This window comes from Otolemur garnettii, unplaced genomic scaffold, assembly GCF_000181295.1.
Source record: "Otolemur garnettii isolate 467f Iridium unplaced genomic scaffold, OtoGar3 scaffold00141, whole genome shotgun sequence".
NCBI lineage: Eukaryota > Metazoa > Chordata > Mammalia > Primates > Galagidae > Otolemur > Otolemur garnettii.
In genome coordinates, this window is record NW_003852536.1 from 4,748,590 (window position 1) to 4,761,848 (window position 13,259).

Consider the following 13,259-nt stretch of genomic DNA (forward strand, 5'->3'; position numbering starts at 1 on the left):
AATGCAGTGACACCGGGTCTTGAAAAATGGCACCTTGGGCACACACAGGAATGGGAAAATGTCAGCTCTCAGGAAGCAGAGGTGGCCCTGGCTGCAACAATTACATTTTCTCTGCACTTTCGCTGATTCCCCTGCATAGAGACTGGAAAGTTAAATGCTATAGCTATTTAATACCCTTATTGACAGGATAATACCCCACAGAGTATCTGTTCTCTTTTTCATCAGGAGCAAATCTTGTAGCCAGATAAAAAATTTTCTGGTTTTTACCCACATCTATATAAAACTTAAACTAATATTTTGATGAAATAGACCTGGGGCATTGTAATGAAATAGGAAAATGAGCCCCATTCATTTCTTTTCCTATCTGTAGCTGTGTCTGGTGAGTCTTGCACTACTTGCTCTGAGAGGACGGGGGTGTGTGCCCTGATTTGTAGTGTTTGCCCATTGCCATGGTGTAAACAGTCCCATTATTGCTGATTTTAAGCTGCCAACCTGAAGTTGCTGAGTACATGTGCAGCTGGCTCTGACCAGGCTGGCTCCAGCCCGACACTGCCTACCTAGTCTACCAAACCACATGAGTACAAATCTACAAGTAAAACTTACCTAGTCCTTTTTGTGATTGATTGAGTCCTGACGTGGCAAGCTATTACATTCAAACTAAGATAAATGAATTGCTTGCTATGATATCATCATAGCGAGTATTGGACTTTTGGTGTGTATTTCCCATCCAAGTAGACCATCACACTGTGATTAACTCTGAAAATAAGTGCTACCACTTAAAGCTGACTCCATGCTGCCTATATTCACACATTGCTCTGTGCTTTCCCGGCAAGTCACAAAATTAGATGTTTGTGTAGTCTCTTTTGGTAAATGACTGTAATTTCTCAGATGTCATTTGTAACCCCAGGGGGACTCGGGGATGGAAGTAATATAATCTAGCAGGGAATCCCTTTTGAAGTATTTTTGCCAGAGGATTTTTATTGAATGTCTTAAAATAATTTCATCCCCTTTTCTCTGGATGGCCTGCCCATGGAGTTTAAATTGCTACACCTGAAAGTCTACGTATAGGGATAAGAAGACAGGCACCGGCGAGTAACAAGAAAGGATTTTTAGTGCAAAGAAAGGTCTTTGAAAGTTATTCTAAGCTTTGAGACTTGAAAGAAACAATGAAAGTCTTGAGGTTTAAAATCCAGAGATTTTCTTTGATCAGTTCTAACAATACAAAAATAAAAGATGGGGTGAGAGAAAGAGAGAGATCTGAGAAAGATGCTTGGAAGAGTGAGTATCTTTAAGCGATAAGCTTGTTCCAGGGAAATAGTCTTATCTTGGTCGCCTTTTGCTTTTACGCTGAGACAGCTGTCTTCATCTTCTGAGCTATTTCTAGGAAGTTAAAGCAGAATCGCTTATTTCTTTTAGTCAAGATACTATGATGTGAAACACCGTATCATATCAATTATGAAATTCCAACTTCTCTTCTCGTCTTTTGCTCCTTCCTCCTCCCCCTGTGTGTTTTCCCTGTACAGAAACCAGGACACACAACCGTAACTTCTCTTCACACCGAGTCAGGATGTATGCAGCTATTTAGAACAGAAGTATTGCATTCCCTACCCTCCCCACCAGCTGGGAACTCTCACTTCCCCCTCTGATTCAGCGTGGTAGCTCTCACGGGAATGATTGTTTCCTACTTTCTTAGTTCAAAGGGAAGAAGTGATGAAGTGTGAGACAGACAGTGTAAAAACACCCTGACCTCCGGAGAGAAAGGAGGTGCAGGGCAGGGTGACCGGCGGCAATGGCATTTGGGAGAGCTCTGTCTTCGTAAGATAGTAATGTCCTCATGTCCCTTAATTCTTGATCACACTCGGCCAGTAAAGTTTGTAATCCGCCATCTCCCAATTCTGTAAGCACGGACAGCTAATTGGCACTCCCCTACTAGTTCTACAGCGTTCTCAGCATTCTACAATAAAAATCTTTCTATTGGAAGAGCACAAAAGCCTATGTTCACTAGTCTCTCTCTTCCCGATCAGTTCATACTTTGAAGAAATATAATACAAAGTAGTGTTAAAAAAAAAGCCAGAGGAGAAACTTTCCTTTGCAATACTTTTCAGCAACTTAAAGCACTGTGAGATACTCAGGGCCTTGCCCAGAGCACCTGGTTGGCACAATTTGCTTCCTGTGTGAATTAATACAGGGATGCCCAAGTGATCAGTTTCCCAGATGTACCTCCTGGAATCAATCTTTGGATTGTCACCCAGAGCGATTTCCTCTGCTTCTCCTGTGTGATAAAGGAGCAGGCAAAAGACACGATTGTCTTTCTGCGACTTCTGGATAGCTTTTATTACCCAAGCATGATCGCCATGTGACTATATTTGCTCTTTGGTTTTATGTTTTTGGAACTCAGGGTATTTGGCAATTGCAAACTACCTGCTTGTTTCTTGGCTCTGCTAAGACATCAGCACAGGCTGGCTGTGCGTATCTTCTTCTGAGTTTACCATTTGCTGTTTCCTGATGGCTGAGGACATGACTGATCAATGAAACTATCTGTGCTTTTGTAACCAAGGCTGATGAAACAAAAGGGAGCGTTGGGCAGGGAAAGAATATCTCCTCCTGACAGATGAGAGGGAAAAGCCACAACAGAATTGGGCCTGGGTTTTCCTGTTCAGATTTAGATGACTTGGAACTCTCAGCTGGGTTGAGTCAGCGCATAGTCAGATATTTTGTTCAGAGGTGTATGGTGGAGTCAGCAGCCCCTACATGTTTTAAAAGCTCGATAATTTATTTGCTAGCATTGGGGAGAGAGTATTTCCAGCCTATTTGATCGACCTACCCAATCATACATAATGGAGTAATAGGTAAAAGCCATTCTATTCCTATGGATTCATTATCTATACTATTTCTAATGAGGTTTATAACACACTATGTCCTGGACTCCATTTAAGGGCTTCTCTCTTCTAATATATAAATGATGTCGCCTGATAGCCCTGTTGACTTTACACTTGCTTGTGGCAGAAGGTTGGGGGCAATGCCTTTAGCGTTCCCAGCACATTGACTCAAAGTGAGAATTGAGCTGATTCTCTGTTAAGTCTGATTCTCCTTGACTAAGTCCCACAGAAATTATTAAAATTGAGTGGAGACTTCAAAAACACAGGTACTCCTTGCTAATAGTAATGGACACTTGGCATTTAAAGCTGTTTTCATCCTTGCTAAGTTGGACTGACACTCTTGCTAGTATATTTAAGATTTATGTATCTGTACAGGGCTGTGGTGTTGATTATACTATCCTTGTACAGACTGTGGAATCTTGAGAAAATTGGCTTTTTCAGCCTGGGAAAGGACAGAACAGATTTCATCTGTTCCCAAAATTGCCTAAGTAAAGGCAGGTCCCAAATGACTGGGGACAAATCATCAGATAAAAAGAGAACACAATATTCTTGGTCAGAGAGATTGCTCAGTCTCTCCCCTTCTAAGTGGAACATGTAAACAGGCACCTATATATTGAAGGGATAAAGCGGTAGATGTATTCCACCCCTGGGGTCATGAGACACTCGTCTTTTGCAAGTGCTGCTTACTCCGTCACAGAATAGATGGGCTCCCCATCTTTGCTGCACCCCAGGAAATGCTTGCATGGTTGTGGCTTTCATCTTTACTCTGTCTTCCTACAAGATTTCTGGGATCCATCCAAAAGATGAAAGCATTCTTCAGTGGATTCAAGTGGAAAATGCAAACACAGCCAGGTACACTCCAAGAGAAAACACTGCCGGTGACGGAGCTGGAATTGTCTAGAAAGCACATGTGAGAACACACATTCACGCTGCTCATGGGTCCAGCCTCTCATTTTGTTAGGCTGGAAAAAAAAATCACTATTAGAACATTTGGATGTGGTTTGTTAGAAAAATAGATGCTGAACCTTTTTTCCTGCATTGAGTTAATAAGTTGTAAAAATGTGAAACCAATTGGGATAAATAAATAACATAAATATTAGATCAGGATTGTGTCCCAAAACCTGCCTGGACTTAGATGAAGCATGATGGTTGCAGGGACTTCTGTCAGATTTGTCCTTTAAGTAAATAAATAATTTGGGAAATCATTGACAGCGGGGGTTCACTCTAAATCACGTAAGTGATGGCCTGGTGCGGATGGAATGGATTCAGAATGGGACATTTGGGTCATGTCTTACCTAGTCACTATTTTGCAAGACCCTGTTGGTTAGGAACATGTAACTTTAGTCTTAGCAGGAATCTACTGCAATAGAACCTTCTTGCTGGGAATAAGTTTTCTACAGTTACCATATATATCTTCCTCCTTTCTTTCCTCCCTCCTGGCCTCCTTACCAGCCTGCCTTTTTTCCTTCCTTCTTTCTTTTTTCTTTCCTCACTTTGATGGCTGTCTGAGATGGAGAGGAACTTGCTATTATCTGGGCAACAATCTTTAAACACTGCTCCTTACATTAGAATTTCAGAGGTATTTCCATAGGTATTGATCCCAAAGCATTCCTGGCACATCCATCTCCATCTTGGAGTCTGTTTCTGGGGACCACAACCTGCCACCATCCTCATCCTGCAGCTGCTCCAGCAGCAGTTAATGAACAGAAGAGGGGATGGAGAGAGCCTCCCTCCCCCAGGAGGAGGGTTGCAGGTTGCTAAGCCCAAAGTGGGCCTCCCCAAGGAAGAGAGGACCTTTCAGCCACACAGGATTCTTAGACTGGACCTTTTAGAATTAAAGGCTGACCAGAATAAACTACCAAACAAGCCAGATGCATCCTTCAAGAGCAGGAAGGAACAAGCCCACAACATGAGTTGAACAGGGAGCATGGGTCCAACTGCTTCCTGTGGAATTAATGAACTGATCACAGTAGCGCACCTTATAAGAATCTGGGTTTTGAAATCAGTCCTGGGTTTGAAGTTCTGTCACCCACTTGTATGTGACCTAACACAGTTCACTTAACCTCTTGAAACTGCGGTTTCTAAACTCTGGAATGAAGATGAAGGTAGATTGCCATGAGGATTATTTAAGAATGGACACAATGATTTTAGCCCAGCATAAGTATTCAGGCTTGCTTCTCTCCTGGGTAGCTTCTGTGGTTTCAGCCCATGCCTGGATCCCCTGGGACAGGAAATGTGCAGAAAGTGATAGCTCAGGCCAGACGCTATCTGTTCTTACATATTATATGAGAAGTACTAGAGGGTAAATCATAAAAGAATTTATATGCATCTCATACTATTTTATTTCTCATACTAAAATTGTGAATGGAGGCAATGATTCTTTGCAACTTCTAATGGCTTGTTGCAATCATATGTTTTCTAAACTGTTTCATGACAACTTGTTTTCAATTTACTAGAACCACTTATCGGTAAAACCAGCTTTTCCCCTGCAGTTGGCAAAGATTCTTATGTGGCTGCTTGTATCTGAATAGGTTGGGATCTGAAAATGTTGATGACTTGTTTCCTGTCCTCCCTTCCTTTCCCACCTGCGCTCTTGGTCCAGAGTCATATGCATCCTCTTGTCTCTCCTGTGCACTGAAGGACCCCGTGCCTAGATTTCCCAGTTACAACTCGGTCCTACTCTGCTGGAGTCTCCCTTTGCTGTGGTTCCTCTACTGACACAGGCTCCTCTGGTTTATTGCTTGGAGGTGACCACTATGCTCTCTGATTAACTTATGTCAAGGGCCTTCCTTCTTAGGGACTCTAAAGCTTTTGATGGCCATTCCCTCCTGGCAGGTACATTGACCTTAATGCCATTGTGTCAAAACTATAGGGAGTGTGTGTGTTCAAGGACAATCATAAATTTTACCAAATAGTTTAGGATAATGCAATTTATTTGTGTCAATAAAATTCAAGTTACACGATCTTTCAAAATAATCTTAAAGTGCACTTATGGTTAATTATACTGTACTTTTACTTATGTGTCTACAGTAGTCAAATAATTGCCAATTGGCTAACAGAATTGAAAGGGGAAATTGCATGCACCTTAAATATATTTCTCACATATCCATTCATGATAAAGAGACTAAAGCCTGCAGAAATTACTTTATCGTTCTGAAACTAGGAATTCTATTAAATTATAGCTCTAAGTTTAGGTGACTATCAGGTTCGGCTGGTTAGTTTTTTTTTTTTTTTTGAGACAGAGTCTCAAGCTGTTGCCCTAGGTAGAGCGCTGGGGCATCATAGCTCACAGCAACCTCAAATTCTTGGATTCAAATGATTCTCTTGCCTCAGCCTCCCAAGTAGCAGCAAGCACAGGTGCCTACCACAATGCCCAGCTATTTTTTTGTTGAAGTTTTCAGTGTTGTGTTAGCAGGCCCAGGCCAGGTTTGAACCTGCCAGCCTCGGTATATGTGGCCAGCACCCTACCCACTGAGCTATGAGTGTCATCCAGCTGGTTAGTTTTGTAGAAAATGTTGTGAGCATGTATGTTGGGTTTTTTTTTTTTTGGCCAGGGCTGGGTTTGAACCCACCACCTCTGGTATATGGGGCCAGCACCCTACTCCTTTGAGCCACAGGTGCCGCCCCTGTGAGCATCTATCTTATTCCACAGTTATCTTTTAGCTCCATCAAGTAAATTAGTATCTCTTTCCTAAAGAAGGCCTTTTGATTTTATGTTTAATTCTATTAACCAATTGTAATAATGAACTCCCCTGTTTACAAATGACTGGCTGTTTCCAACCTCTTGAACCTGCCTTCTCAATGCAGGTTGCATATTGTAGATTCTGGGAATGTGTATTTTTCAATGGCATAAAATGCTGTCTCAATTGGGAACTATTGATTTAGCATTTTTTTCTGTTCCATTAATCTTAACATTTGATCATAATCTTATGTTATTCCTGGTTTCATTAGAGTTTGTTTATTTATAAAACTGCAAATTCCCCTAAGTCAGCATTTATGATTTCTCAGAATGTTGAATCTCCATAGTATTTATCAAATTCTAAGTATGCATTGGAAGCTCAATATGAATTTGTCAATTGAAATTGTGAGTTTCAGTTTAGTAAAGCCAAACTTTCTATCTTTGCGAAGATTATCTACATGTTTAGCCGTATTTTCTTTTTATAATCTTATCCTCATTTGGGTTATTTGCTCTGGTACCTTCACCCCAGTTCACCCTCCACCGCTAGTTGCTCCATTTATCTGCTTCTCCAGCCAGATCAACATGAAATAATTTTTAATCTTGTTTTATCTATCTTATGTCTTTATAGCCTAGCACACATCAATTGTCAAATGAATTATTTTAGGAAGAATGAATGGCTTAAGTATAGTCAGAGGGGAAATGTTAAAAGAGGTAAATGAAAGATATTTAATGTGCCTCTTCCAACTTTGCCTATCAATTTAATAGTTTTTATAACTTGAAACTAATCCATTGAGTCAACATACTGTCAAGCAGTCTTGGTTCATGACAGACTAATTCTTCTTAACTAAATCTATTATTTACACTCTAACTCCCTTAAAAAAAAAAGTCATTGGAATAGATTAAGGTAAAAACAAAGATGAGAAGAATAACATCATTAAGATGAGGGTGAAGAGCTAGAACCACATGATTAGGAGGGCAGGGGAGAGATCACTGGCCTACAAAACCTAAAACCAAGGAAAGCCACAGTATGAACAGAAAAATGAACTCTGAGCTTTCTGAATTTCATTGCTGTGAAATAAATGTGTCTCCATCTGACTTCAAAAGCTACTGTGTAATGCTCAGGAGCTTTCAGTGGTGATCTTGGTTAAGCACCAAGATGCTACACATTGGCTTATATTTGTTTTAGTGATTTGCTAAAGAGAAAAATTACTCTAGTTGTCAGGGATACTGAAGGTCTCTAAAGAGTCAGGAAATTCCTTTTTAGCATAGGTGAGCAAATGGTGGATATCAGAGGTGTTCAAGTCGTTCTATGATATTGACTGTACAACAATGGGTTCTTCTAAAGGAACAGACTAAAAGGAACCCACAGACACTATTCCAGTCAATGTCCATGTCACCTGGGTGCCCGAATGCAGTGAATATGCACCATTCTCATGTCACTTGATTTAAAGTTGAATTTCAGTCTCTAGAATATAGAGATGAGTAAGAACTATCATGTGGTTTATATTATCATCAGATATTTCTGTTTATTACTTTTGACAGGACATACTTAATATTAGTTGCCCCAATGGATGCATAAAAATCATCTGAGAGAGTCAAAGTAGAATTTAGACTGTCAGGGTGATTTTGAAATATTAAGTCACAGTTCTCCAATTTTAATATCAAGTGTATCCAGATGAAGTAGAATGATTTGGAAGTATTTCTTCTTTTTCTATTGTCTATACGATTTGGCATGATCTGTTTTTTGAAATTAACTTTTATTTTTATTTATAAATATTAGTTGTGTATTTTTTGAGACTTTGGAAAAAATTATAAGAAGTTAACTGATGACTCCATACCTAACCTGGGAGTCAAAGCATTCTATGAAAGACATACTCTTATCTGACAATGTGAATGTTACTTTTTTTTGCATTATTATTATTATTGCTCAATTTAAAAAAAAAACAAGTATTAAGTCACAGTTTTATGTCTGTGGATGCAAAGGCCAAATGACAGGCTAATTTAGGCAACTGTCTGATTAATTAGCAAATTAATTATGATTTAGGACAATGGTTCTCAACCTGTGGGTCAAGACCCCTTTTTAATACTGAAAATACATTGCGGCATTTGGAAGGTTGAGAACCACTGATTTAGGAGAATTCAGATTTTTTTTCTTAGCAGAGGCTTCTAGTTTTGTTAAACTGTTTCTGCCAGCACATTTATTTATTTAGTTATGATTTTTAGGATAGCCATTGCCTCATCATCTGTGTTGATGTGACGGCCCTGTCCAGCGCTCCACTGCAAAGCCAAACTTCGTGACCAAACCATAGTAACATGACAGATTCAATTAAGTAAAACAGCTTGGTCAAGTCCCCACTGTTGGTTGATGGCCAACTGAGCTGACACTAGTATCAAGGTTTCTAACTCTCAGAAATATTCCAGCGGTATGTGAGCTGGTTCTCCTCATGTAATAAAATGGAAGCCTCTGTGAGACAGGGATCTCCCAGGGGGGCTGGTTGACCTCTTCCTCTACTCCCCAGTTCTATTAATGTGGGGCTCTCAGCTCAGCAGAGATGAAAAGATCCCAGGCAAGGCCAGGCAGTCTGGTGTTGTTTAAGGGTGTCAGAGCTGAACCATCCTGAGTTTTAACCACAGGGTTTCCTCTTGCTCCTTGTGTCTCTCAGGTGAGTTCTCTTTTTGGTCTTTGTTTCCTTATCTGTAACCTGGGGATGGTTCTGTTTACTTTGTAAGGTTTTATAAGAAACGAATGATATAATGCCTTTGATGACCAGATAACACAGTAGCTGGAGCAGGTACTCAAAAATTTGAATCGTTCGCCTAAAATAAGTTTGTACACAGAGAAATTCACTTTATTAAAAATTTAGCACAACATTTAAAACCCCTGATTGTCACCTTATAGCTAATCAATAATAACTACCTGGCTAAAGAAAATATTGTAGCATAAAAGACCCTTGTCAGAGAATAATGTACCTTTTTTTTTTTTTTGCAGCTTCTGGCTGGGGCTGGGTTTAAACCCGCCACCTCCAGCATATAGGGTGGGTACCCTACTCCTTTGAGCCACAGGCGCTGCCCAAGAGTAATGTACCTTTCAATAGTTGTACACCCTTTCAGGAAAAGTCTTAATTCTGGGATGAATTTGGTTCTAATGAATATTATTCAATATTTCTACAGAAATAATGTTATAATTAACTTGTTGTTGGAAAAGTAATGCTGTTTTTAGCTCCTGGACCTACATCTTGACAACAAGGAATGAGTCAAAGTTTTAATATGGTCAAGCACAGTCTAAGAGTAATTAAAAAGGACATAATGCATAGTGTTAGGGAAGGTCTAATTACTGAAATGTTCTATTCATCAATAATGCATCGCTGACAAGACCTAGCAATTCCTAGTAAAAGTACACATGTGACAAATGAAACATGTAATTACTAAGAAGCTTTCCTGTGAATTTTTTTTATCAGGTGGAAAAAAAATTAGTCCTTTATTTAGAGGAAATGAAACTGGCTTTTTGACCAGATAATGTGACTTACCTGACATGTGGCTTTCAGCAGGTTATTTAACTTCCGTGAGCTTTGGTTTCCTCTTTTTGAAAACTGGAGCCGGTGGCAACTACCAATATTATTTTCAGATAATTTTTCCATGACATAAATGTAACCTGTTACTAATGTAAATATTATGGAAAAATGAGGTATTATTGTTATTATGAAAGGTTTAATAAAATACTCCCAGTTATTTCTTGATACTTTTAAGTTTTATGTCAATACAAAATGGATAATTCAAACACCATTAACAAATCCTGGTCAATGATATCAGTTAAATTTAGGTTTGAAATCAGTAGATATTAATGGCTTATAGGTGCTTTACTTGTATATTCTCTACTGTTTGAATGTATTGTATAATGTACCAAGAGCAACTTTGGTAAAGTTTTAGAATAAATACAAACATCAATGAAATGCAAATTTGTAGCTAAATGCAGTCGCTATAATTAATTGTAAGCAATCAAGATTAAGTGATATAACTGCCCAAGAAAATGATAACTCATTAGAATAATGTAAAGAATAATTTCTCATGTATTATATCACTTCATTCCTGTAGCAATCAGTTGAGGTAGCCATGATTATTTCCCATTTATTGGATAAACTTGAAGGCTATGAAAATGAAATGAAAACCAGGAAAGTAATAAGTAATAAGCAATCTGGTACTAAAATCTAGATATTTTAATGTGAAATCCAGTGCTTTTCAAGATAAAGCAGCAAAAATGTGTTGTGAAATGTTAGCACTCATTGGTTATTTATTTACTGTGGCTTACTAGGTGCTCATCACATGTAAGGCTCTATGGTATGGTAAAGAATCAGGACTCCGCTAGCTCCTGAGACACCAATGGACCCGTAGATAATTCATAACACTGATAATGTATTCAGAAAATGTAAGGGCTATGACCATTTACAAGAAAAATGCTATGGGAGTTAATTTATACATTCAATAATATTCATACATTTTAATATTTGGGGGCTATATTCATATATTGTAATTGGCCATGTGCAGAAATAATTTTTGTACCTTACAATAGTTTGAATTGAGTTCAATTTTATATAAAATATTCTTCTGAAGGTCAACCAGCCAGTTCCATATGACTGTCATAAACGATGAACTTGGACAAGAATCCAACAGAGAAAAAAGTGTGACTAAGACTGCACTGAGGTTTATTTTAATTTGTTGCATCCATTTAATGTCTGCCCCTATATGCTAAGGAGATTAAGCACAAAACAGTAATAATTTATACTTTGATATTTTTGATCATAACAAACATTATCTATGAGTTGATTATAATGCTTATTTCTGTAGTTTTCTGTAACATACATGCCACCAGTGGACCTGTTTCTAAAAATGAAGATGGTAGCAACTCCTATAGTGTTTTTCTGTATAGTTTCAAAAAATCATTCCATTTGAAAACCTGGCTCCATAAGGAAACCATTTGTTTAAATTCTTGTACAGAAGAACTTTCATTATAACCTTGAGTTGGGAGGTTGTCACCGGTCAAGATTCCCATCTACCTGTGTCACCTCCATTATGATCTCATAGAGCAAGGGCGGAGGTGTTCTCTGCGGAAGGGCCAGGGAGTCTTAACAACAATTTTATAAAAGACCACATAATTGTAGTCATTTAAGTTGAGTGGCTATACTTAAAACAAAATAGCAAAACCTGTGAAAGCTAAATTGTAAGAGTAAAAAGTGGAAGACAGTCAATAGTGGATAATTTTAATAGGAAAAAAATGAGATGTGCTGGAATGTATAGAGTTCGTAGTCTGCTTCAAAGGTGAAACCTGGTTCACATCTCGGGTTCCAAGTGTCAGTTGTGCCTCAGTTCTCTCGCTGGGAAATGGGACTCAGAGCATTTATCTTGCAGGATAACCGTGTGAAGCTTAGAGCTACCTACAGGTTGGGGTATATACAGGGTGGCCGTAAAGTTCGTGTGCAATTAAAAATCGTTACTGTTTTATAAAGTTTATAAATCGCACACGCACTTTATGGCCATCCTGTAGTAGACAGGTCCTAACTTTTGAAACCAATTGGCAAGACCCAAGCGTACGCGCTGTTTGTATCCAATTGCTTCCCGTTCATAGTGACTGCACACAGGATCGGATTCCAGCTATTATTTTTACAATACATTCCTTTACAATGGAGACTTTGAAAAGACAAGAGACACAGTCCTTGTCTTTGCAAAAGTTTGTCAAATTGCAACCTAGAATTTCTTTAACACCATCGTCCAAGCAGTGCTGGAGATGAGTTCCGCCCGAGGCTGGGGAGACCTCAGGGCGCTTCGCAGCGCCCCACCATCAAAAGCCCGAGTGTACTTGCTTCCCAAGCCTTTGCACGGACCCGAGAAACCCGTACCACTAGTTGGCTTAGCTTTTCAAAAAAAAAAAAACCAAAAAATGTTTTGAGATGCTGATTCCCAAGAAAACAAAAGATATAGAGATTTCCTATTTAATTGTTAGCACGTCACCTTTATTCCTAATAATCATCAGGCTTGGCCGGTTCAGAATGCAGATTTCAAAAGCCCGGAGTGGGGGGCTGTAAAGCCTGGTCCTGTGGATCTAGAAAAGGAAGGAGACAACCGCCCAGCAGCACACCGCGAACACCCATTGAACAGCCCAAGCGCTGGTTGAGCGTTGTAGAACAGCCGGGGTCACTCCCCAGGATGGGAGGCTGCGAGGAAGGATGCAGCCTCCCGGAGCCTTGTTCCCCGGGGACGCGGAGGGCTGGGGCTGCGGTGCAGCGGATCCAGCCTGCCCGCCGCGGAGCGGCTGCCACCGGCCAGTTGCTTCGCTCCACCCTCCATGAAAGTAGCGTTCCAGGCTCAAGAAAAAGACAAGTCGTCCTGGCCATTTTCTAGGGGTGGGGACTGCTGGGCATCCTCTGCTCTAAGTCCCCTGGGGTGGGACGAATAGGCTCTTAGGAAGTTGGTTGAACTTTGAGGAGGAGGAGTGTACAGCACCAGCAGGGCTGGGGCGGGGTGCGGGCACGCCGCGGGGTGCGGTGGGGGAGGGGCGGAGGTGGCTCCCAGCTTCTCGCTCCGGAGCGGTCCCAGCGCTCAGTGAGCAGCACGGAGGAGGAGCAGAGAAGGCGCCCACTTCTCCGCTTGCTCTTTGGCTTTCCAGTGATAATGGGCGAGGGAGAGGTGTAGGAGGATTGGGGGCAGGC